General features: G+C 39.0%; 1 long non-coding RNA gene across 1 annotated transcript; it reads right to left on the bottom strand.

The window, feature by feature from the left end:
- Nucleotides 1-20,917: 20,917 nt before the first annotated feature.
- On the bottom strand, nt 20,918-21,676 carry LOC145142337 (uncharacterized). Its single transcript, XR_013723404.1, has 3 exons — nt 21,628-21,676; nt 21,101-21,157; nt 20,918-21,027 (listed from the first exon to the last, which is right to left on the bottom strand). It is a non-coding gene; the product is annotated as an uncharacterized LOC145142337 (long non-coding RNA).
- Nucleotides 21,677-27,293: the final 5,617 nt, after the last annotated feature.

Raw genomic sequence — 27,293 nt, 5'->3', positions numbered from 1 at the left:
TCTTAGGTTTTTTCTTTTTTTTTTTTTTTTTTTTTTAGAACTGCATAGGTGAAGAACGTCATGGAGGTATTTATTTGAAAATCGATGTGAATTTTAACGGTGTTTTTATTACATATCCATGCCCTTATGTTGGAGGTGCTCATTTCTTGTTTACAAGATATGGATTTTACTAGGAAGGATTATGGTGAGTGTATAGCTTTTATAGAAAGATTAACTAGGGAAGCGTTTGAGAAACTTTAATACTCCTTTCAGAATCATCCTTAGTATTACTTGATAGGAAATGATTTGGAAGTAACAAAAGCCAATTCTAGGTATAAGATTGATTTACAATGGAAGTAACAAAAGCCAATTCTAGGTATAATATTTGAGAGCCTTGAATAAATTAAGCACATGCTATGCAATTATGTTGTTCATAATAGGCATGAACTATGATTTGGAAAAAAAACTAAGGCTTGTTGTCAAGTGTAGGAAAAGAGCTTGTACTTTTAGATTGAGGGGATCATGGATGAGTGAAGAACACTAATTTCATATTGTGGTCATGATGGATGAGTGAAGGAGGACAATGAGGTCGAAGGAATGGTGTGTCAATGAATGTGACTAAAGAAGCACCAATGGATGTGAGTGAGGATGTTACAAATAAAGTTTTGAATGGTGAAGGATGGGGCTCCAATAAGCCATCGAATAAATATGATATGAATGTTGAGAAGCAAGAAGTAGTGGGAAGAGTGCCACCAATTGTTGCCAGGAGGAAGACTTTGAAAGAATCCTAAAAATAAAACTTGTGAAAAGACTTGTGCCCAAAAATGATGAAGGATGCAACACTGAAAAGCCAGTCAACCTAAAATAATTAAATAGTTTGTGGAATTTGTCCTTTGAAGGTTACTACATGTGGTGTATTTGAAACTTACTACATGTGCTGCTAAACACTTTTTTTGGTGTCAAAATTTCTATAAAATTTTGTCACTTTTGGTTGTATAATACTAATGCTAACAACAACCATGTTTTCATGTTAGTTTAGAGAATGCATGTGCAGTCAAATTTATGAATCGGTGGTTCACCATGTTCATGCATGTCCAGTCAAATTTTTGAGTTGGTAGTCAAATTCATATCTCTTTATTATATAAATTGTAACACCAAGTTCCAGGTATATATAATTACTTTTGTGGTTGTGGGTGATTAAGGCTTAAAAATACAAGATTTGTGGTGGCTAAAACATGGTGATGTTATCACCATGACGTGGCGGCACCAGATAACACACACATTCTTTTTAGACGCCACAATGTGGAAAGATATTGGCCACGACGTAGAAACCACCTTCATGTAAAGCCGTAATTTTTCACGCCATATTTAAGGGATGTGATGGCTAAGGTTTGCACACCCTTGGACTCCATCACCTCCCTTTCACTCCAACCAAACCCTACCCCCCCCCCACCGTTGAGTTTTTGAAGCTTTTATGGTGATTTTGAGGCCTTAAAGGAGAATAAGGTTTCCATTAAGTTTAGAACCAGTGAGCAAGCTCTTCCTCCATATTCTAGCACATATTCTGGACCATTGTGAGTCTTCAAGTTCCGATCTTTATGTGTTATTCTTCTAGATCTAGGATTTTATGTTTTGTTCTTCTTGTTTGGGTTAGTTGGTGTGGTTGGATTACATAAAGTTGGTCCTCGAGCGTCTGAATTGTTCGATCACTCTTCCTGTCTGCCTGTGGGTGGTATACGGTGTTGAAATGCAGTCGGGTACCCAACTCCTCATGAAATTTCTTCCGGAACCTGGAAGTAAAATGCACATCCCGATCTGACACTATCTATGTTGGCACCCCATTTCATGCCACCACCTATTGAATGTTGATCTCGGCTAATTTCTCCATTGAAGAGCTCTCCCTTATAGCCAGAAAGTGAGCACTCTTCGTCAACCGATCTACAATCACCCATATCGCATCGACACCTCGTGTAGTCTTCGGTAACATGGTAATGAAATCCATGGAGATTTGTTCTCACTTCCATAGGGTAATCTCCAAAGGCTACAACTGGCCATGGGGATGCTGGTGCTCTGCCTTGACCTGATGACAGGTCAAACATCTCTCGACTACCCATGCCACATCTCTCTTCATACAAGGCCACCAATAATCCCTTTTCAAGTCCAAATACATATTGGTGGCCACAGGATGGATCGAGAATCTCGACCTATGGGCATCCTCCATCAAAATACGTCGAGCTCCACCCGTATATGGCACCCATATCTGCCCACGGAAGGTCATAAGCCCCCGACGATCAGTCTCAAACCCAGAAATATGTCCGATTACCTGCTCTCTCTTATGGTTCTCTGGTCTCATGGCCACCACCTGGGCCTCTCAGATGGTATGTAAGACTGGAGTCTTCACTGTCATCCTCATGCACACGTCTCAGATCGGAGCACTCACTACTCTACGACTCAGGGCATCAGCTACCACATTAGCCTTGCCAAGGTGATACAAAATCTCACAGTCATAGTCTTTCACTACTTCCAACCACCTCTTCTGTCTCATATTCAGGTAGGGCCGATCCATAAGGTACTTCAGGCTCTTATAGTCCGTGTATATGGGACATCGGACACCATAAAGATATTGGCGCCAAATCTTGAGAGAGAATACCACTGCCCCCAGCTCTAGGTCATGGGTGAGATACCTCGTCTCGTAAGGCTTCAACTGCCTCAACGCATATGCTATCACGTGCACCCTCTGCATCAACATGGCACCCATCCCCGATATGGATGCATCAAAATAGATACAAAGTCCTATACTCCCTCCGGAAGGGCTAACACTGGAGCTTCACACAATCTCTGGCGAAGAGTCTCGAATGAATCATGCTGCTCGAGCCCCAAGACAAAAGTAACACCCTTCATGGTTAATCTGGTGAGAGGAACAAAATTTTTGGAGAAATCTTTGATAAACCTCCAATAGTAACCTACCAGACCCAGAAAACTCTTGATCTTGGTTAGGGATCTCGACACCTCCCATCGCATAACTGCCTCAATGTTGGCCGGGTCGACCAAAATCCCATTCCGGTTAACGAGGTGTCCCAAGAACTAGACCTCTCGTAACCAAAAATCACACTTGGAGAATTTGGCATAAAGCCTCTCAATCCTCAACACCCAAAGAATCTCCCACAAATGCTCTTCGTGCCGTTCCCTAGACCTTGAGTACACCAAAATGTCATCTATGAACAGCCTACACAACCAGTTTATGAGGTCCATGAATGCTACTGATGCATTGGTGAGCCCGAAAGGCATCACCACAAACTTGTAATGCCCATAATGAGTTCGAAAGACCGTCTTCTGAATATCCTCCTCGCAGACTCTCATCTGATGATACCCATATCTTAAATCAATCTTGGAAAACCAAGACACCCCCTGCAATTGATCAAACAAATCGTCGATCCTCGGTGGTGGATAACGGTTCTTGACCGTCAGCTTGTTCAACTCCCGGTAGTTGATGCACATTCGGTGTGAACCATCCTTTTTCTTGACAAAAAGGATCGGTGCTAACCACGATGAGCTACTCCGTCTAATAAAACCCTTCACCAGCAGCTCCTGGAACTGCGAGGACAACTCCTGCATCTCAAGTGGCACAAGGAACCCCACCTGTCTCTCAAGAGGCACACCCGACATTTCCTCGGGGAAAACATCTGGGAACTTACATACCACGGGAACATCGGAAATAGAACTCGGTCTCTCGGTGGCAACCCGTGTATCCATCACATATGCTAAAAAGCCCATGCATCCCTGTTGTAGACTCTGTCTTGCCCTCGTGGCAGAACAAAAAGCTTATCCCGATCTAGTTCCCTCGCCATAAACAGTAAGTACTCCCCCACTAGGGTCTCGTATGGTCACCATCTGACTCTCACAGTCAATCACGACTCCAAACCGACTCAAGAATCCATGCCTACTATGACACATACATCACCCATCGCTATCGACACCAGGTCTATCAGAAACTCAACCGAAAAAATCTCTAAAACACATCCCCGGTATACATCAGTGGCAAAAACCGCATACTCATCGGCTATAGAAACCATCAACGGTCGACTCCACGCCTCGCGTCTAACACTAATGTACGACTAAAGGATAAGGACACGAAAGATCGACTCGCACCAGAGTCAAATAACACCAAGGCAGGCACATAACTCACAAGAAGAGTACATATATGCAACACAATATAGGCATAAACAAATCTCAAAATAATATAAATAAGGAAATACGTACCAGCAACAACGTCAGGCTCTATGCAGACCTCCTCCACGGTCAGCTGGAAAGCTCTCCCACGAGCTCTCGGAGCCTCGGCATTCACCGGCCGACCATCAGTTCGCGCAAAGCAGCAACAGCAGAAGCCAGGACTGATCCCTGAGTGAGCTGAGGACACTCGGCCTTCCGGTGGCCGGTCTAGTTGCAATGAAAGCAAACCTCAAATCCCTTGGGGCAGTCCTTCGCCATATGCCCCTCCTTGCCATATTTGTTGCAAATCCCTGCTTGGCAAGATCCCCCATGGCTCTTTCTACACTTGCCACAAGTGCGGCCCTTCTGGCCCCCTGCTCTGGTATCAGCGAGCTTAGCCCGTTTGGTTGTCAGCTGCGACTGTACTGGTCTCTTGTCTCTACCCTGAGACTCTCCCTCCTCTCTAACCTGAAACTCCAGCTCAATCTCCCTCCTCCTGGAATTGGTCTGTAGCTCAGCCAATATCCGATATGAAGAGTTCGCCACTAAATCCTAAATATCTCGCCTCAATATGCTCAAGTACCAGCTCACACGTGCTTGCTCCGTAGACACGTGCTCGGGGCAAAACAACGCTCTCTCATGAAACCTCCTCGTAATCTCTGTTACGGTTTCTGTCTTCTGCTTGAGAGACAGAAACTCCTAGGCCAATCGCTCCCTATCCACCTGGGGAACGTACTCATCTCAGAATAGTTGTGTGAACCTCTCCTAAGTCACTGCGGCATGGTCTGCAGGAGAATAATCAGTCGTCACAAACCTCTACCAGTCATTCGCTCCCAAGCAAAGCTGGTTCATCGCAAATCGAACCTTCAGAGTCTCATGCATGAACAAGTATAGAAACATCCTTCAATATCAGAAATCCATCTCATAGCAGCAATCGGGTCCTGGGTCCCATCAAACTCTGGTGGCTTCGTGTTGGTGAACTCTCGAAGCAACAACGAGTCACCCCCCTGTGGCCTCGTAATAGCTACAACTGCGGTAGCTGCGGCAACATCATCCTCTGTGACAACAACAAAACGCTCATCAAATGTCTCAATCATCATGGTCTTAATAGACCCGAACATCTCTAGTATGGCCTCCCTGATAGCTGCAACCACTCCTCAGCAATGATCCTGCGGATCTCCTCGTCAATGGTACCACTGCCCCCGGGGTTGTTACGGGTAATCACCATAGTGTCTCTGAAACACAAACACGAAATCATCAGAGACTAGCTCAAGTACATACGCCATTACCCACCCATACATGCTCCTTAGTATCCTAAGGTTCGTACTTGGTTTGCATACAGATCCGGTGCTTTCAGTAGTACGGGCCCAATACTACCTTCCACACCAACCCATAGTCGCCCCAAGTCCTCCTCCTAGGATCCTAATTCACAAGTACTCTACCCTTTATGGATATCAAACTACTCTCTCAATAGATTTATCAATGCATTCCTAGGTATCTCTCCAAGATTACTCCTCGACTCAAAGCTCTCTCTAAAAAAATTCTTGCTAGGTACTCCTACTCAGCACATGCACAGAGCAAATAGCAGATAATATCATTCAATAGCATCCCCTAGGCTAAGGCATCATGAATCAAGCAACTCTAGCTCTAAATTTATGAAATACCTAGCCTATCCTCTAGCATGCAACTCTAATATCTCATAAATATCTCATAACGTACACAAGTAATGGTATTTTGGGAAATCATCGTTCGGCTCTGGCTAATTGTACACACTGCTCCATCTCATTTTCTCTTAAAAGCACTCACTCGTTTTAGAAAAAAAAATCATTCCTTTTTAGAAAAAATTTCTCAAATCCTCAGTTTGAGTCCAGACATACCGAGGGTACATCCGAATCCCTCAAACCAAGGCTATGATACCAACTTGTAACACTCTAAATTATTCAAATAAAATTTTCATTTTTAAAACCACATAAAACCAAATCTCACATTTCTCCAAAACACAAATGTATAACTTTTTCAAAGCATAAGACAACAAAACGTTTGATAATATCCCAGAATACTAAAAAATTATAATCTCTAGCTGGTGTGTACAATCATGTCGATGCCTTTCCGTGATCCTGAGAGGTACCCGAAACACACTTCACACAACACTATAAGCACGAAGCTTAGTGAGTTTCCCAAGATATCACACGTAAATAATTAGCCTCTCATGGCTATATCTTGATAAGGACCCTCCGATAAATGTGTCTCAGTGAAGACCCTCTAGTATCACAACTTGGGTTGGACCCTCCAGTCCTAACTCAAGAAGGCACAAAATAATATACAACATAAATCACAAAGACAAAATGCATGATATCACATAACTCAGTATAAGCATATAAGACCCCCCGGTTACACAGTATTACCACCCATGTAAGTATAGTTAGAAGACTCACCTCGTAAGTAAGCAAGTAGGTCTCGTACTCAATGATCGATCTAGACTCCGCCTACATATCATAAATATCTCTAATTAACAATTTATAACAACGACTTCCAAAGATGTTAAGATAACTCCTTTTATAACTCTCAGAAAGGGTGAAAGACCATTTTACCCATCCATGGTCTCCATAACCCATAACTTGACCAAACCCTAAAATTCAACAGAAGTCAACACTCGAGTCAACAGTCCATGTTGATCCAACTCGTCGAGTGCATCTATGCGACTCGTCGAGTTCCTTTGTTTCCCTGAATTATCGGGAAAATCCAACTTAACTCGTCGAGTTGTCTCACCAACTCGCCGAGTTTGTAACACGTCGAGACTATCGGGGAAAACCCTAACCAACTCGTCGAGTCCCTTCACTCCATTCTCTCATTCAGACGTTTTTAAGCAGAACTAAGGCCCCATACTCTAGATCTAGCCATCTAAGGCTGAAATACCACGTAATGCTGCAAACTTTACATCCATGCATGGCATCTAAGGCTAAGTTTGCCAACCCAAAGCTCACTAAAGGGTTTAATGCATGAAAGTTGGTCAAAAGCTTGATAAAGCTTGAATCTATTGGCCTAAGAGACCTCATATTGTCCAGATCTGAAGTCTCAGCTTCAAGGCATTATCAAACAACTAAAGGACTCAAAGAGAAGACCTTAGTGAAGAGATCTAACAACCAAATGGTGAAGGTGATAGCTTTTTACCTCCAAATGGTAGCTAACACTGAAAGAATACTAGATATAAGGGCTCCTTCTCGTTCCAAGCCTTTTGTTCCTCAAACTCCTTCCAAGAATGCACTAAAACATACAATCTTAGCCTCTCTCTCTCTCTCTCTCTCTCTCTCTCTCTTAGATGGTAATATATCGATTAGGGTTTCTCTCAGCGTGTTAAGGTGATACGGGTGGTGAGGTAAAGGGATTAAGGTCCTTTAAATAGGGTGCAAACCCTGAAAATTAGGGTTTTCACACTCAGATCCTACTCGTCAAGTCGGGTCCCACAACTCATCGAGTAGACTCTGAAAATCATGCGGCAATCTTGATCTCTACTAGGCGAGTTGGGGCCTCCAACTCGTTGAGTTGCCCTGACAAAATGAATATAATCTAATTAAATATTATACCTGGGATTCAGGATGTTACCATAAAAAAAATCTTGGTCAACAAAACTTTCAACCTTTCAATATGTTCCACAATGTTATTTTATTGGCTCGAATCTTCAGTTATCATAAGGCTTCTAGCCTTGGGGGAATAGAGAACTTGCCCTTTTTGGATGAGGGTATTATAGATTAAGTGATCCGAGTGTTCGATTGTGTTTTAGAGCCCAAGGGTATATCGGTGATTTGGTAGTTCGGAACTTTATGAATGTTGGGTTTTGTTCGAGAAATCTTAAGGTGAGGATAAGTTGATATAAGTATAGAGCTTCTCCTTACCTTTCCGTGGATATAAAGAACGTCGAAAATGGACTTAGAACGAAGGAGTTATTGTCGATCGAAATTTTAAGTGTTTTGGTGCTTGGTCGAGTACACGGGGCATACTTACCAAGTACGCAGGTCGTAGTGGTTGGATGGGTTATGGATGCCTTCTGAGTATGTCGGGCGTACTAGGGGGTACGCGGGATGTTATAACCGCTGTCTCGCACGATTTAAAAAAAAAATAGAAATATGCTCTTTCGCACTAACAGGTAGTACATGTAAAAAGGGTCAGATCCTCAGGGACACGTCCTAAAGTTTATGCCTCTTTGCGTAAGACACAGATTAGTTCTTAACAGGTATATAAAACGTAAAAGGGGAAGGGCGGTTTATTTTTGAAAATTTAAATTAATAAAAGCAGAAACTTATAAGGAAATAACTCAATTTAAGGATTAGAAAAATTCAATAGGAGAAAGCAATTTCATTTCCGCGATGACTCCCCTATTCATGTAATTAACTTTCAACACAATACTTGACTGTGCACTTGTTTAAATTGGTATTGAAGTTCATTAACAAGCTCTAATGACCTCTATTACAAAAATCATTTAATCAAAATAAGTTCTTTGAATAAAACCTAACTTTTTACCAAATTAACTAAATAAGTCCTTGATTAACAAAGCAAAGTTGCATTAAACACAATGTAATTTCCCAATAAAGTCCAATACCTATCATAAGCTCGGAGGCATAAAAAAATGTTTGATCAATTCATAGTAGAGTTAATCCTAAACACAAAATTAATCCAATACTTGTTACTTTTTACTAATTAACCTACACAATTACGAATCTAATCAATTAGTTAACATGAATGATTTACAAACAATTAAAGCGGCCAACAGAAATTGAAATCAAAATCAAACATTCAATTAAACATAGAATTTATCAAACTAAACAGTAATCACAGTCAAACATCATGCCTAATGATTAATCGCATGAAAAAGTTACATCTTGCGAAACTGAAATATGAGTTTTTAGCCTGACATGGCTAAAAACGAATTACAAATAGTAGAAACGGAATGTAAACGATAAATCTTACTAAAAAATGAAAAGAAATCGAATCGTATCCCCTAGATCTGCATTTTTCACTTGAAAGTCTCTGAAAATCACCTAGGAATCATCAACAGTCGCCAATTAAGGTTACTAGACAAGTCTGTGGGTCTATTTATTCGTCCAACAGTAAAAACGACGTGCATGCGATCGCATGTGCAGAAGTTGCACTCGCATGTTTTTAGGAAAACGCGCCTCAAGCCTTTTAAATGAAGTACGTCGCCTTTTTGAAGCATTTTGGCCAACTTGCGATTCCATGTAAGCAAGTTGCGATTGCAAGGAGTGTAGTTGCGATCGCATAAACAGTCTTTTCTCATCTATTTGAATTTTTGGCACGAAAAATCTCCGAAGTCAAGCTGCGAGCATGATCAAAGTTTCCACCGCAAGGATAAGACATGCGATCGCATGTATTCATTGTTGTCTTTTTTTTATCGTTGTTCCTCCTTCCAAGATGTTCTCGATCATTCCTCGGCATCCTTCCTTAGTTTAGACTCCAGTTAAGCTTCAAAGCATCCACTAACGCATCCCGAACTCGCGTAATCATCCATGTGCTCCGAATTGCCCTGAAAATGATAACAAACGTGAGGAGTATGGGCCTTCTAGAAAATAATCACGAAACACACAATACATAAGAAAAATCAAGAGTTAGTTAGCATTTTATAATGAAATATTGAGGAAATTGTGCTAAAAGATGCTTATAAAATGCATCGAACATGGGGCGTACTCCCTTCAGATAAAAAGTTTAATTTCTAGGGTATTACCCTATTTAACTTCTTTTATTCATTGAGCCTTGCCTCTTATCAGCCTCCATACCTCCTAAACCCTAAGCTCGTCCCTAGCTACCATCTTGGAGTTCTTAAGCTCTTGTGAGGTATTTTGGAGTGTTCTTGAGCATTTTGAAGAGATTGGAGGTTGTTGAAGGATCATCACTTGGAGTGGAGCTTGGAGATCCGGACGTTACTCAACTTTTGCAACCTATTGAAGGTAAAAATATTTAATCTTTTCATCTCTTTTGAGTGGATCTAGTTTGGGGTGGTTTGTGACACATTTTGTTATGTTTGGTTTGCCTTTATGAGAATAAGTTTGCTCCAGAAGTTCGGTCCTTAAATCTGGACATTTTAGGTGTCCCAAATGCATAAAAATGCAATTTAGATGGATAATATCAATCCATGCATGTGTATATCCCTTTTTTGAAGTTGTAAAGTTAGAACTTGGATTTGGGTCCTTGAGCCATGTAAAAGCTCAAAGTCAATGACTTTATGTATTAAGGCATGATTTGGAACTAGATTTAGGCATTGGACATTTTTGCTTAATGGATTAAGACCTTTTCTAAGTGGAATAGGAGCAGGGTGTGTACGTGGGGTGTACCTCCTAGTACGCATCACATACTGAGTTGAGCCGATGTACGATGAGCGTACCAACTGAGTACGAGGGGTGTGCTCAGTCTGTTCAGTTTTTCTTAATGTTTTGACCTTTTTGACTTTCTCCATTGACCAAAAGTTTGACCATGGTTGACCATTGGATATTATGGGCCTTTTAGGATATTGGGCCTTCGCGGTTAGGTACATGATGGTTTTTGGGTTCAATTTAGATATTTGGGCCTTATCGGGCCTTGTGGTGCCATTTAAGGGATTTGGACTCATGATGCTAGTGGATAGAACTTTGGATTTTAGCAAAGAATGGAAAGGGGTAAAATGGACTTTTACCATGAAGGTCTGGGCATTGGTCTAGAATACTTTTTTGGGTCGAGAAGCAATTATTCATTAGTATTATTTGATGTTGTTAGCACGGGGATTTTCTGGATCGGCTACTTGAGCTTTTGTTTGTGCGATTCGGCAGTTTGAGGTGAGTTTCCTTGCCATGTTTAGCGGGTCGAAGGCACCAATGCCAGCCCATGATTTTTTTATGATAGGATGCTAGATGTCTGCATGACTCTTGCATGTGTCATGTGCTCGTATGCTTGCTGGGCGGTGCCCGATCACGAGCGGACGGTGATGAACATTTTGTATTCTATGTATCTTTGCGATATTTTCATGTGTTATGTGTTTATATGATTATATGTTTATATGTATGTCGGGCTGGGCCAGATGACTGACAGATTTGTATACCAAGCAAGGCTCGAGGTCAGGCGAGGCCCATTATGTGTTTATTTATGTATGTATAGTATGTGCTATTTTGGGGAACTCACTAAGCTTTGGCTTACGATTTTTTAGTTTATGTTTCAGGTGCTTCTGGTTCCAAAGGGAAGAGGTCGGGATGAGTACACAACACACACCATTCGATTCCGCAATTTGTGACTTATTCTGATAATGATTATTTATTAATAGAATTTGCTTAGCTTGGTTTTATGACAATGATATGGTTTACTATTTTATTAATTTAAAAATGAAAATTTTCGGGTATCATTTTTCTGACATTACATTTGAATTCCCCATATATTCGCTACCATATTTGTGTTTGTTATTCCCATACTTAGGATGGTCAGCCTTTTTAAACCATGGTTCGTTGATGAATACCCTCTTTAGTCAGATTGAAGGCTATGCGCTTTACATTGTTAAAAGTGGTTGGTCGTGAGGCAGTGACCGACCCTTGATTTGCGACCAAAACCCAAATGTACCGCTCGGTCTTCTTGTATTTGGGGTTACAAATCCTAGGCATAAGGAAGAAACGTCATTAAACTAAGTAGTATAAGATGCAATTTCGAAATCTTTGATCGTAAGGTTCCAAAGCTCCTGCCCTAGGTTTTGCATTTCATCCCTAGGGATGTATTCCTCAATCAACATTATTTTTATATCCTCCCAAGTCATGGAATTGGCGATGCTGATGCCCATCGTTTTAGCATGGTCATTCTAACATGTTAAAGCTGCGTCAACGAACGTGCAAGTGGGAAATCTGACTTTGAAATCCTTCGCACATAAACTTATATGGAACACCGATTCCATTTTCTCTATCCACCGGGTCAGACTGTCTACTCCTTTATTTCCACAAAACAATTTGGGCTTGTAGTTCATGAAATCCTTGTAAGTACAGGTTCTTGAACTTCTCCTGTTGTCATTTTGGGAGCTACTTCCACCTCCACCTCCATTACCACCATGCCCAGATCCAGAGTTTTTCATTGATTCTGCAGCTAGCCAATATGTTTACATTGATTATGCAGCTAGCCAATATGTTTACGACTCATTGTGCAACTAGTGCGTCAATAACCACTACGTCTATAATTGGTGTTGGATCCGGTATATTTGTTGGTGTTTCAGTAAGCGTTGGTCATGGATTGCGTCGGGTAACTCGTCTTATGGGCATGCTTTATGTCCAATTATAAACATGTTTAAAGGAAGTATAAGTCGTATGAAGTACTTTTGTTAGTCATACAATGCGAGTCCCAATGACTATTTTAGTTGTAATTAGTGTAAATTTTTGCATAATTCCGATGCAGTGAATATCAGATATACGTCTTGGAACCATCTCTTCAATCCCATATAATTCCTCTTGTGTTTAGTTTACCAACTACCATATCAAGTCCAGTCGTGCGTCGGTCGGACCATAATAAAACTTAGGTGTATAAGGTAGGTCTAATTATGGTTCGGCCGTTGTACGACACTAACTTTAGATATTGTATTTGACCTAAATTCTTGAGTTGTATTCTCTTCGAGGGTCCGAGTTTTATGTATGTTCACTACTAGAAAAACAGCCTTTTACGACGCGCAATGCGCGTCGTAAAACGCTCAGACGACGCGCAAATGCGTGTCAAGGAAGGCCATGTCATAACGAGAGACGACGCACATTTACGACGCGCATTTATGACACGCTTTTACGACGCACAGTTATGACACGCAATGCATATCAAGGAAGGCCCTGTCATAAAGGAAGACGGCACGCATTTGTGTGTCGTAACCTTACGACGCGCATGTTTATTACACGCAATGCGTATCAAGGAAGCCCCTGTCATAAAGGAAGACGACAGACAGTTTTGCATGTCATAATTTTAAATGTTTTTAAAGTTATATATTTTTTGATATATTTACTAATTTTCAAATTAAATAACACATTAAAAGTCTCATAATACAAAATAAAATACCATAAACAATAAAGATAATTCATTGTACTAATATGTCAAATACAAATAATAATTCCATTAGTAAGTAAATGTAACACATTGCTAATATTGCATAATATTTAATATAGAAAACAAAACATGTACAACATTAAAAGAAACCCATGACTAAATTCTCCTTTGACAATTTCCTTTCTAATAGAATAACCTGAATGCAAGAACTTTGAGAGGTTGCAGGGCATGGAAGGAGGTTGCTAGTGAACTTTAGGTAGTTATTAATAGCATAGAGGAATACTGGAACAGCAAGAAGCACATTGTTGCGAGCTTCTATCCAATCTTCTGATTTCTAGCCTGAAAATTAACAAAGAATTTAGCAACTTGTAAGGAATCCTAGTACTACACTAAGTTAGAACTTAAAAATCAATTAAGATAACATGCAAATAATGAGAGCAAAATACCTAATAACGAATATACACTTGTGTGCAAAACAAGAGCATAATCAACCTAATTTATCATGTCATCGAGATAAGACTAGAGAAAAGAAATGACGAAAGTACCCTTCTATGCAAAACAAGAGCAGAATTAACATAATTTGTCACGTGTCACGGAGATAAAACTAGAGAGAAGAAATGACGAAAATAGCCTCAGGGCCCACATCAAAAGAAAAGGCATAGCAGAGAGGCTGAAAATCTGACCTTACAAAGAGAAGCCCTGCAGTAAGAACCAATCCTCCAACAACCCATGAATCTTGTTCATAAATGGTTGTTGGAAGAGTTGTAAGAAGTTCTGAAACAAATGGCTCATTAGGTTTGGGACTCACAATTGAATTATAGAATGTATAAAAATTAAAGAACTCGCCAAATAGAAGATTAGGGTTCACATGTTAGAATGATGTTAAAGAAGATTAGGGTTCACATGTCTGAATGTTGCTTCTATATACGAATAACTGAAGCAGAAGATGAGTCAAGGGTACCATGGAAGTTAAGTTCAACAAAGTAACCACCGCCTTCGCCTCTCGCCAGTCTTCCCGGATTCACACACGTGCATTTCACTTCTTCACCTCCTTCACTTGTCCCCTCCAAGCTCAAAACCTACAAATATCTCAATAATATATCAATAAAATCTTCACACAACCATTTAAAAGATCTAATCCATTAGATACCTTCACAAAGTATGTGAGGTCTGAAGGCACAATGAGAATGTCCGGAACCTTTGCAGCATTCCTGTAAGTAATTTGCACCAAGCAGTGGGAGAAAAGGTTTGAATTGGATACACAGTTATTTTGAATTGTATACAACTTTCAATCTATCATATGAAGTATGAACAATATGAACTGTTGTAAAATACGACAGATCCAAATTGACTTAAATAATATTAGCTCAATGCGGAATGGGATAAAAAATTATCAAAGCATAATAATCACAACGTAATACGAATAAAATAAATAGAATAGAGACACAGGAATTTACGTGGAAACCCAAATCGGGAAAAAACCACGGGCGGAGGAAGCCGAGAAACAATTCACTATAATTTGCAGTGTTTACAGTGATTATGAAAGAGATTACAAATAGAGTGGGAGAGATAAAATACACGGTGGTGTATCAGTATATATATATGTAATGCTTTTCTATATATACTTCAATGATATTAAACTTCTCTGGCCTAGGCTATTTATAGCCAAGAATATCACACGTGAAGAGAAGAAAAATGTGCCGTCCAAAATTGTAGGCGCCTAATATTTGACCACCGTCCATTCTTCATTCAAATTCACATATATATTACTATAATATTAACCACCGTCCATTCTCATTTCCAAATTCACACTTATATTACTATTCATAGTCAAACTATGAATAGTAAATGATAAGTTACGGAAATAACCCCTGAACTATTTGCCACTTGCTAATTTTGGAGGTAACTTTTCCACAATCTCCACCTTGACATCAAAATTAAGCAAGTCATGCTTTACGATTAGTCAAAACCTATAGCTCATCAAACTCTAAAACTTCCATAAGAACCTGCAATTTTATATAGAGAAAAAATTATTTCCGAAAAAATAAATAATACTTCCTCCACCTACGAGCCTTCAGGCTCAACTGCGATCAGAAACACCCACCATGTCCAAACATAATTTGAACTTGGCTATAGGAAGACTTTTAGTGAACATATCAGCGGGATTATAATCTGTATGAATCTTGTCCACAACACAATCGCCTTTTTCAATGATATCCCGCACAAAATGATAACGAATATCAATATGCTTTGTTCGGTCATGAAACATTTGATCTTTACTCAAGAAGATAGCACTCTGGTTGTCACAGAAAACTGTGGTCACCTTTATTCTATCATCGAGTTCTCCAAATAACCCCTTCAACCAGATATCTTCCTTAACTGCTTCTGTAATCGCTATGTACTCTGCCTCGGTAGAAGACAGGGCAACTGTAGACTGTAACTGGGCTTTCCAACTAACAGCACAACCATTTAGAGTAAACACATACCCTGTAATTGATCTTCGTTTATCCAAATCTCTGCCATAATCTGAATCAACATATCCGAACACCCCAGTGTTAGATTTACCAAAACGTAAACACATAGAAGACGTACCGCGTAAATAACGAAAAATCCACTGTACTGCTTTCCAGTGTTCTTTCCCCGGGTTCGCCATGTATCTACTAACCATGCTAACAACATAAGCCAAATCAGGGCGCGTGCAGATCATATCATACATCAAAGATCCAACAGCACTAGAGTATGGAACACGTGCCATGTAAGCCATATCAGTCTCATTAGTAGGACTCAAAGCGGATGATAGCTTGAAATGAGCTGCAAAAGGTGTGTTGACAGACTTTGCTTCGTGCATACTGAAGCGTCTTAGGACTTTCTCAATATAACTTTTCTGAGAAAGATGCAAGATCCTAGACTTCCTGTCACGAATAATTTCCATACCTAAAATCTTTTTGGCAGCTCCTAAGTCCTTCATTTCAAATTCAGCTTTCAACTGGTCTTTTAACTTCTGAATCTCCTTCATATCTTTTGCTGCAATCAACATGTCATCCACGTACAACAGTAAGTAGATCTTTGAACCATTGTCACATTTCTTGAAATAAACGCAGCTATCATAGGTGCACCTGCTGAATTTGTGACTGGTCATGAAAGAATCGAACCTCTTGTACCATTGTCTAGGAGATTGCTTGAGGCCATAAAGAGATTTGTTCAACTTGCATACGTAGTTCTCCTTTCCAGGAACTACAAAACCTTCAGGTTGTTGCATAAAAATCTCTTCCTCAAGCTCACCATTTAGGAAAGCTGTAGTGACATCAAGTTGTTTAAACTCAAAATCGTTAGAAGCAACCAACCCCAACAACACACGAATGGAAGTATGTTTGACAACTGGGGAATAAATGTCAGTGTAATCAATACCAGGAATCTGACTGTAGCCTTTAGCTACTAACCGAGCTTTGTATCTTGGTTTATCATTTGGGTTGACAGGTTCCTTGAGCTTGTAGACCCACTTGCATTTAACTGGTCTCTTCCCTTTCGGAATAGGAACTAAATTCCAAGTACTGTTTCGCTGCAAGGATTCCATCTCATTTTGCATAGCAAGCATCCAATCATTTGAGTCTTCAGATTTGATAGCCTCGTCATAATTCGCAGGCTTCGTTGCAGACTCAATATTATCAGCAACAATAAAAGCATAGGCAACCAAATCAGATTCAGCATACCTCTTCGGAGGAATAATCTGTCTTCTCGGTCTATCTCTTGCAATGCTTGGAGTAGTAGCTTGTGGTTGTGAAGGTGTTGAATCTTCACCAACAACATGCTCATCCGACAAAGAAGAATCTTGATGCTGATTTGTACTCTGATTAGTGGTAGGTGAAGTAGGAAGCTCCACCTCCATTTGAGCATTCTCTTTATTTGCTTCGTATGATACATCTGATGCATCTATTCTTTTAGAAAAGTCAGCAACTGGTTGAATTATAGCAGACTCATCAAAAGTAACATCTCTTGAGATGATAATTTTCTTCAAATCAAAGCTCCATAACTTGTAACCCTTTACACCTTGATTGTACCCAAGAAAAACGCATTTGATTGCTCTTGGTTCTAGCTTCCCATTGTCAACTCGTGCATACGCTGGACACCCGAATGGTTTTAAATCTGAATAATTTGCAGGTTTACCGGACCATAATTCAAACGGAGTTTTCTTCTCGATTGCTCGTGACGGTGATCGGTTGATAACATAGCAAGCAGTCGAAGCAGCCTCCGCCCAAAAAGACTTTGGCAATTTGGAATTAGAAAGCATACACCGGACCTTCTCCATAATGGTGCGATTCATCCTTTCAGCTACACCATTTTGTTGAGGTGAATGGACTAATGTGCGATGTCGAGTAATGCCTTCCTTTTGACAATAGACATTAAACTCTTCTGAGCAAAACTCAAGTCCATTATCCGTACGAAGATACTTTACCACCAGACCTGATTGCTTTTCAACCTGAACTTTCCAATTTCTGAAGGTAGAGAAAACGTCTCCTTTATTTTTTAAGAAGAAAGACCACACCTTCCTGGAAAAATCATCAATAATAGTGAGCATATAAATAGCTCCACCTTTTAAAGAAACTCGAGCCGGTCCCCACAAATCCGAGTGAACATAATCAAGTGGTCCTTTCGTTGTATGGATACCACTTGCAAACCTCACTCGTTTTGCCTTGCCATATACACAGTCTTCACAAAAATCCAAATCAACAATCTTTTGTTGACCAAGTAAACCTCTTCGACTCAATTCTGACATGCCTTGAAAACTCATATGGCCGAGTCGAAGGTGCCAAAGACGGGACTGATCTGGATCAAAAAAAGACTTTGACATAACAGCAGCATCACTCGAAATTGTTTGCCCGTCAAGAAAGTAAAGATCTGAGGTTTTTCGTTCGACTCTCAGTTTGTCGGAACCGTCTTTGAATACCCTGAGAACTCCACCTTTACCAGCAAACTCGTATCCCTTTTTGTCAAAGGAACTGAGAGATAACAAGTTTCTTCTGAGGTCAGGAACATATCTAACATCCCCCATGGTTCGAATAACTCCGTCAAACATACGGATCCTGACTGAACCATGTCCAAGAACTGGACATGTAGTATTGTTACCCATCAACACATAGCCCTGGTTAACCTTTTCAAATGTGTAAAACCAACTTTTGTTGTGACACATATGAAAAGTACAACCAGAGTCGAGTATCCAATCACCAGTGGAATCCAGTTTATCTGAATAAACTGTCAAAAGTTCTCCAATACCTTCGACCTCAGCTAGATCGGCTTCACCCGAAGTGCTAGCTTGTTTACCATTTGCTGCCGTCTTCTCTTTTTCTTTGTTCTTCAACTTGAAGCATTCTTCAAGCACATGTCCCTTCTTGTGACAATAGTTGCAAAACTTTCGTTTGCCTTTTGACTTGGATCTGGTTCTGTTGGAAGATTGAGAAGTTCTACTTCTCTCTGTTGTTCTTCCTCTGGCATTCAAACCTTCGGCTTTAGCATCACTTGAACCACCACCAGTAATATGCTTCATCTTCTCTTTGGAATCCAAAGCTGTATAGACTTCATCTAAAACTAGAGTGTCACGGCTATAGATAATAGTATCACGAAAATGACTATAGGATTCTGGCAACGACGATAGTAAGAATAGAGCCAAGTCTTCATCTTCATACTGAACATCCATATTCTCTAAGTTATTTACTAACTCTTTAAATGTGGATATATGTTCAGTTAAAGAGCCTCCTTCAATCATCTTGAGATTGAACAATCGTTGCTTCAAATGCAACTTGTTTGGTAAGCTCTTGGTCATCAACAGTTGCTCCAACTTTAGCCATAAAGAAGCCGCTGACGTTTCTTTTAGAACATCTTGCAAAACATCGTTTGACAAGTGCAAACGAATCTGGGATAAAGCCTTCAGATCTTTCATCTCCTTTTCTTCTTCGGTCCATGTATCGGGCATCTTATTGAAACCCAATAGTGCCTTGTGTAAATCCATCTGAATGAGAATGTCTCTCATCTTTACTTGCCACAACGGAAATCGGGTGTTACGATCCAGTAGTGGAATATCGTATTTTACCGAAGTCATGATTAATTACTTGATAAAATGATCCCGACGAGCTAATATCACAACCCGGATGCTCTGATACCAATTGTTGTAAAATACGACGGATCCAAATTGACTTAAATAATATTAGCTCAATGCGGAATGGGATAAAAAATTATCAAAGCGTAATAATCACAACGTAATACGAATAAAATAAATAGAATAGAGACACATGAATTTACGTGGAAACCCAAATCGGGGAAAAAACCACGGGCGGAGGAAGCCGAGAAACAATTCACTATAATTTGCAGTGTTTACAGTGATTATGAAAGAGATTACAAATAGAGTGGGAGAGATAAAATACACGGTGGTGTATCAGTATATATATATGTAATGCTTTTCTATATATACTTCAATGATATTAAACTTCTCTGGCCTAGGCTATTTATAGCCAAGAATATCACACGTGAAGAGAAGAAAAATATGCCGTCCAAAATTGAAGGCGCCTAATATTTGACCACCGTCCATTCTTCATTCAAATTCACATATATATTACTATAATATTAACCATCGTCCATTCTCATTTCCAAATTCACACTTATATTACTATTCATAGTCAAACTATGAATAGTAAATAATAAGTTATGGAAATAACCCCTGAACTATTTGCCACTTGCTAATTTTGGAGGTAACTTTTCCACATGAACAATAGGAAATGGAAGTTCAAAATCCTAACCAAAAATCCCATATATAACATTATGCCCTCTGGTGCTTGTCCTCCTGACAACACAATTCCTATCCTCAAGGCAGATCCTGATTCATTAGATTCACCTGGCACCAATATTGCTGATGGTTGCCTAAACAGGGATGGGAAAAGTTTTGCAATTTCATCTGAAAGCATTAGAACAAGCACTTTTTGATGCTATTCAAGTCAACTGCTTTGACCGATGTTTGACCACTCGGAGAAGATACTACATTTTGTTGCATCTGGTACAACAAGTACATCAGCAGCAGCAGCACTTTGATCATTGACTTTCTATATCTCAAATGGATCTTCTTCATTTAGTTTTACATTATCGGTGGGTGATGATGGATCATTGGTGATTGCAGCAACCATTCCATTTGAAACATTCACATATGGGCCTTGATCCACAGAAGATTATGGTCCAATATGCGGAGGATTCTTTCACAGAATATATAATATATTACACATTTTTACACTTAAATAAATCATGATAATATAAAATAATTACCAAAGAGGAATAATGAATTTAATTTTTTTACCTTGTTTTGTGTATGCATGAAGAGGCTACAGTGAAGAACACCAAGGAATTCATTAGCAACTCTCACCCACCTTATGGAAATCAAAGCAACAAGCAAAATAAATTAATGTTGTACATTAAATAAGGTCAAATTTTGAGAATGAAACTTGAAATAAAAATTAAGAGCATACCATAAAGTAGATGCAGTAAGAACCTCAAAGAAAGCAAGATGTCCTCCATGACATGTTACAGTCAGCACAATGTTTTTATTTGCTCGAATAAACATAAATTAAAGATAATGATGAGATCAGATGAGACCAAAGAGGATGAAATGAAGGAGTACAGTAGAGCATACCCACACTCATCCCATGGGATTGCCTCCCATGTACAGACTGGATCATCTAAAGCACTTATACATAGTAATGGAATTACAACTTTTGTCACATATGGTGCACTGCTGCAATGCCTATAGTATGTATCCACACTCTTCAACAAACCAAAAAAAATCAAATTAACAAATTATGCAAGAAAGAATATTAAAATGGTTAAATAGGTTTACCTCAAACTTGCCAACTAGACGAGTAGCATAATTGTCAAAATCCCGTATACGACGTGACTAGAAAAAAAAAATAGAAAATAATCACTATGTGTTAAATACTCTGTTAATATTCCAAATAACCAAAAGTTTAAAAAAATATATGGTGGTAGCTAACCAAAAAGATTAAATGAAGAAATAACAATGATTTACTGCAATCAGATAGAATAATATGAGAACATAAACACACGGAATCAGGAAAGGAATGGTACACTCCACTGGAAGAAACAAAGTTGTTTGTTTTGTCAGAGGTGGAAATAATTTGATTCCTTATGTTATTTTGTAACGACACAAATCATTTTTAAAGTTCCACGATATCAATTAATATAAAACTTTATTTTCTAATAATAAGTAGAAAGTATATTTTCTGATATAATCTTATTTGGGTTTTAATGAGCTTTGCCTTTTTATTATATTTAAGCTTTTAGTTTTGTAAATGAAAAATTCATTAATCAGATTAAAATTTTAAACTACACATTTTATTCACATACCTTTAGAATACCATCCCAATCTACAAGTCGATAAAAAAGAGTTTGATGTCTGCAATTAGAAACTAAAATTAACATGAAAGCTTTTTCATTAAAAAAAAGACAATTAAAATGCCAAAACACTGTATAGTACAGTGTCTACTATTGTGTTTAAGTGAGAAATGAGCATTACTACATACAGTTTTGCATACTATTGAAGACCAACAATAAGAGCCCTATCATAGAATTTTTGAACAGTCATGCCACATATGAATCTAGACCCAATCTGCCAGCCAACAGATAGATATATACAAATAAACAATTGCTACCAAATCATGATAAGGGTTAAATGCAAGAAACAGTGACATACGTATATTAATTTGGAATGTTGAAATACAATTTATGATGAATAATAGAGCACAGCAGAGCACTAACCAAATGGTCCTAAGGAGAGCAGATAGCAACTGCACCAGCTATAGGAACATCTTCCCCATCTTCTCCAAGATACTTCACCTGATACATAATTAACTAACTCATCATAAACAAAGTTTTAGCTGCATTAAAAGTTATAAGTTGCTATCAAAAGTATCCAAACTTTCACACAATGATAGTTTTAAATATTCAACAAATGTCTTAAATACCCTCTGACTGAAATATGTTAAATGTTGAATATGACAAATTTACCCTTCTTTTCTTTTTTATGCTTAATAAAATATATCAATTCGTAAATTATCTTTATAAAATTGCAAAATAATTATATTAAAAAAGTGGCATACAAAATACAAATTCTAGTCAAACATTATGCAACCACATTCAACTATTATATTAAAATCAGTATAAACTACTAATTTCTTTTTTTTTTTTGGTAAAAGAACATCAAAGTTGCAGGTGAAGTAAATGTTAGGATCGAGACACTTAACACACGACTCTAAACACACACACAGCTCACGAAAAACAAGAACACGAGGGATTTAACGTGGTTCGGTCCTTCTCTGACCTACGTCCACCGGTAACTAGGAATTTACATTTCTTGGTGCTAATCTGCACTCTTTCTGTGTTACACTAGATACAAGTTTTACAAATACAGAATAATCTCTTATATAGAGATGGAAATCAGAAGTAGTCAAAAAACACAACTGGGTCTTCATTCAACAATTGTGGCTTCACAACTTCACATTGTTCCTGCCATTTTTGACCAGCTTTTCTGTGGATTCACACTCAACATTTCTGTGGATTCACACTCAACATTTCTGTGGATTCATACTCAACAATCTCCCACTTGAAGCCACGGAACAATCTTCACATGTGCTTCAACTGTGCATCTGTATTTGATCTTAACTCCTTCCTAGTTACCCTGGCCTTCTCTTCAATTTACCTGAAGGCTAGTTGAAGCTTCCGTTAGCTCCAACACATCAGTCATGGCTAAGTCTGCCACTGAACTGTTCTCTGTCTCCACCGGCTCCCACTGAAATCAACTGCCCGATCCTGGAACATCCTAAGAACAAACGACACTCTCCATGTGAAGCAGATAATCTGGAGAGACTTTTACAGATGGAATACTGGATCTCTTAACCCACTGTGTTCTGGGTATTCTAGCTGAAGCACAGCCCTTGCTCCCACTGCTATGAATGCCCTTGACTGGTTTTTCTGAACCGTTCCAAACACGTTCAACCTGAATCTGACCTGTGACTCTGGGTTTGCCATCTGCAAAGCAAACCTTCTTCTGTCCACGAGACTCTATGAACCGGATTTTGTTTTTCTTCTGAACTGGGACGGTTACTCCCTCAGATGGTAATCTGACCATATATAACGAACCCTTCTTATGTCCACGAGCTATCACAAGATTTCCTTTGACAACCTTCCACTGCCCATTCCTGAACTTAACCTCGTGTCCCTGTTCATCCAACTGCCCAACAGAAATCAACTGTTTCTTCAGACTTGGAATTACCCGGACATCCTTCAAAGTCCATGGACCAACTGGAGTCTTCAAAACTAAGTCACCTATGCTCGTCACATCAAGAACCTCATCGTTCGCCAGTCTTACCTTACCAAAATCTCCTTCTTTTAGATTCTGCAGTGCTTCACGGCTGTGGGTAGCGTGAAATGAAGCACCCGAATCCATAACCCAGGAATCCACATTGCTCTCCACACTACAGATCAAAACATCATCATCTGAATGGTCTACTGCAACGTTAACTTCTTTCTTGTCTTTTGGACATTGATTCATGAAATGTCCAACCTCTTTACAGTTCCAACAAGTCACATCATTTCGAGTCCTCGACTGACTCCTTCTCCTGTTCCCGCTCCCACTACCTCTGTTATTTCTTCTACCTCTGACCGCATTCAATTGTTCACTTGATGATTCCGCGGAATTTCTTCGTCTGACGTCTTCGCCTAGAATTAAATCCCGAATTCCCTCAAAAGTGAGCTCTTTCGATCCTGCAGAACTAGTAACGGCTGTAACTATTCCGGACCAACTGTCAGGTAATGATGATAACAGTAGTAAAGCTTGAACTTCGTCCTCAAATTTTATTCCCACTGACCCAAGTCTGGATGAAATCGAGTTCAAATTGTTGATGTGTACTGTAACTGAACTTCCTTCCCTCATCCTCGTGTTGACTAGTTCCCGAATCAGGAAGACTTTATTTGCTGCCGACGGCTTCTCGTACATATTAGACAATGCCTTCATAATTCCCTTTGCCGAGGTCTCCTTCAAAATGTTGAAGGCAACATCCTTTGACAATGTCAGTCTAATAAATGCCTTGGCCTTCTTATCCAAAGTCTCCTAGTTTGCTTGTGTGATCTCCTCCGGTTTTTCACCTAAAACTGCGTCCAAGTCTTTCTGCACGAGCAAATCTTCAATTTGCATCTTCCACCAACCAAAATATTTCCCATCAAACTTCTCAATCTGAAGCTTACTGCTTTCTGCCATTTTCTGAAAGATTAGGGGCTAAACTGCAATTTTCTGAAAGTTCAGGGGCTAAACTGCAATTTTCTGAAAGCTTACTGCTACAGTGTCGTCTTCTCCGGCGGAACTCCGGTCTACAGTGTCGTCTTCTCCGGCCAAACTGGTTTTTTCGGTCACTATTCTGGTAACCTTTGACCGGCGATTTGGACGTCTTCCGGTGGTCAAAAAATTCAGAAAAAAATATTTTCGGAATCTTCGGAACGAGACCTTTCCAACGGTATACACCAAAATTGTTTTTGACGAAAAAAAATTTCGACCAAAAACTTAAAATCACCTTCTGGAGCTACAACCTTGCTCTGATACCACTTGTTAGGATCGAGACACTTAACACACGACTCTAAACACACACAGCTCATGAAAAACAAGAACACGAGGGATTTAACGTGGTTCGGTCCTTCTCTGACCTACGTCCACCGGTAACTAGGAATTTACATTTCTTGGTGCTAATCTGCACTCTTTCTGTGTTACACTAGATACAAGTTTTACAAATACAGAATAATCTCTTATATAGAGATGGAAATCAGAAGTAGTCAAAAAACACAACTGGGTCTTCATTCAACAATTGTGGCTTCACAACTTCACATTGTTCCTGCCATTTTTGACCAGCTTTTCTGTGGATTCACACTCAACATTTCTGTGGATTCACACTCAACATTTCTGTGGATTCATACTCAACAGTAAAACCATTACATGGTTGATATATAATAGGAATGTTAACTAAACAAAAACAGCCCTTGAGCATTTTTCTCTCCTTGATCACTTTGATGCTTTAAAACAACATTTTCATGGCCATTATAAGAATCATTATTTGTTTCTTTTTCATATTGCATATCCAAAGTCTTTCCTCTTAACCTTAACTTTACCCCTTCATCATATTTGTCTTCAGAAATTACCATTCTACCCTTTCTTGGGATCTTGTTATTTTTAGTGGTGTTTTCTTCCTCGTTATCACTATTACTTTTAGTCTCGACTCTCTTCATCAGTGAAATCAGATTCATCTTCAAGAACCTCATCATCATAATAAGATTGACAGCTTTTAGAAATAGGAGGTGCAGTTAACGAATTTTCTTCAACAACTTCTAAAAAAAATTGGGATTTTTGCAAGACTCCTATCATTGATGAATCTTTACAAGTTCTTTTTGATTGAAAAAGTTTTGAGCTTTCATAGATTGAATGTGTGATCATCAAATATTTTTCCAACCCATTTATAGATGCATGATCATTGATCAATTTCATTGATGAAAATGAGGCAGAATCAATGATTCCAACAGTTTCATGGATGTAACCAAACTCCACATTCTGACAAAAATCAAACAATTACATCCATAAACAAAGAATATAATATAATATACTTACCCAATGGCACAAAAATCGAACAAATTTCATTTCAAATAGCACTCAACACCCACAATGCTTTGACTAGAAGAGGTACCATAGGGTCGGTGTCAACATGAAGAATCGTTGGAGGGTCGGCATCGATGGGAAAAGGGGCTGGAGGGGAGGCCTCAATTTTTTCATGAATGAGAGGGTCGATTTGGCTGTGAAAGAGAGGATTGATTTGTGTCACACCCCGAAACCGACGGCTGAAACGTTCCGGGGCGGAGGACGTCATGCGTAGTATCACAACCATTGTACATAGTAAGCATAGTAAACACAACCATTACATTACATAAGAATATTTATATTTGTTTGAAAGTGAAGATTATACATATATTAAGTACATCAGTATAAACAAAAGTAAAGATGAGACTAATATGCTCCGTCTTCTCCAAAAGTGATCGAAGTACCTATCTAACGTTGACCTGAGAATACAAGCGGTTTTAGAAATATCAGCATAAAGCTGGTGAGTTCATAAGCATGTTTTGTAAGGAAAAACTGGTTACTAAATCTTGTGAAAATACTTTCAGTTCCATTGATAAAGAATGTAGTAAATATCGAAAACCATTGATACTGAATTATGAAATACATATGCATGTTTTCCAAGAAAATCCCATATTTTCTAACATGTTTGTCGATTTCCATATGATAAGAAAACCCTGGTTACCACCAGTAAGTACAGTAATTTTACTACTTAAGATAAAACCATAAATCCTGTCCCTGGAATACCATCCAGTAAGTAAGTAGGTAGTTTTATTACATAAATAAAACTATAGAAGAAAGAAAGTAATCCGTGAACAAAGTTAGTTTATACGTATTGTGAGTCGTATAACCATACTAATTTGACCCGCGACCTCCTTGACATTCTTCAGGCATCGTTCGATTTACAAAATTTGTCACCTCAGGCGTGCCCGCCTAACTGTAGCTAGCAGTTTAGGTGTGGGATTGTCAGTCCCGAATAGATCTATCCACAAATTTCACGCTCTCCCTCCAGGAGACTCTGGTTATACTACCGGAGAGGATTTACTGGTACCTCGAAGGGTATAACGAAGATAAGTCTCACAAGCTAGTATTAACTAATTCACGGGATAATTGACTGATATCGAGTTTCGAAATCGTTTGGAACAAAGTAGAGTATAAATAATTAAACACAAGGTAATTATTTAGCATGATACTCTAAATTAATAATGGATAAACTAAATCAGACATAGTTTATATATTGACTTTGCATGAAATTCGAATCCGTAAAACAAGTAATGAAAATCCCAAATTATTCCCATAATAATTTGAATAGTTTGATAAGTTCCCACGCTGTTTTGAAAACTATGTAATTATATTTAGAAAG

The sequence above is a fragment of the Lactuca virosa genome, unplaced genomic scaffold, assembly GCF_052849685.1.
Source record: "Lactuca virosa cultivar CGN04683 unplaced genomic scaffold, Lactuca_virosa_CGN04683_v6 scaffold_20, whole genome shotgun sequence".
In the NCBI taxonomy this organism is placed as follows: Eukaryota; Viridiplantae; Streptophyta; class Magnoliopsida; order Asterales; family Asteraceae; genus Lactuca; species Lactuca virosa.
This window is presented reverse-complemented; position numbering and strand designations above follow the sequence as displayed.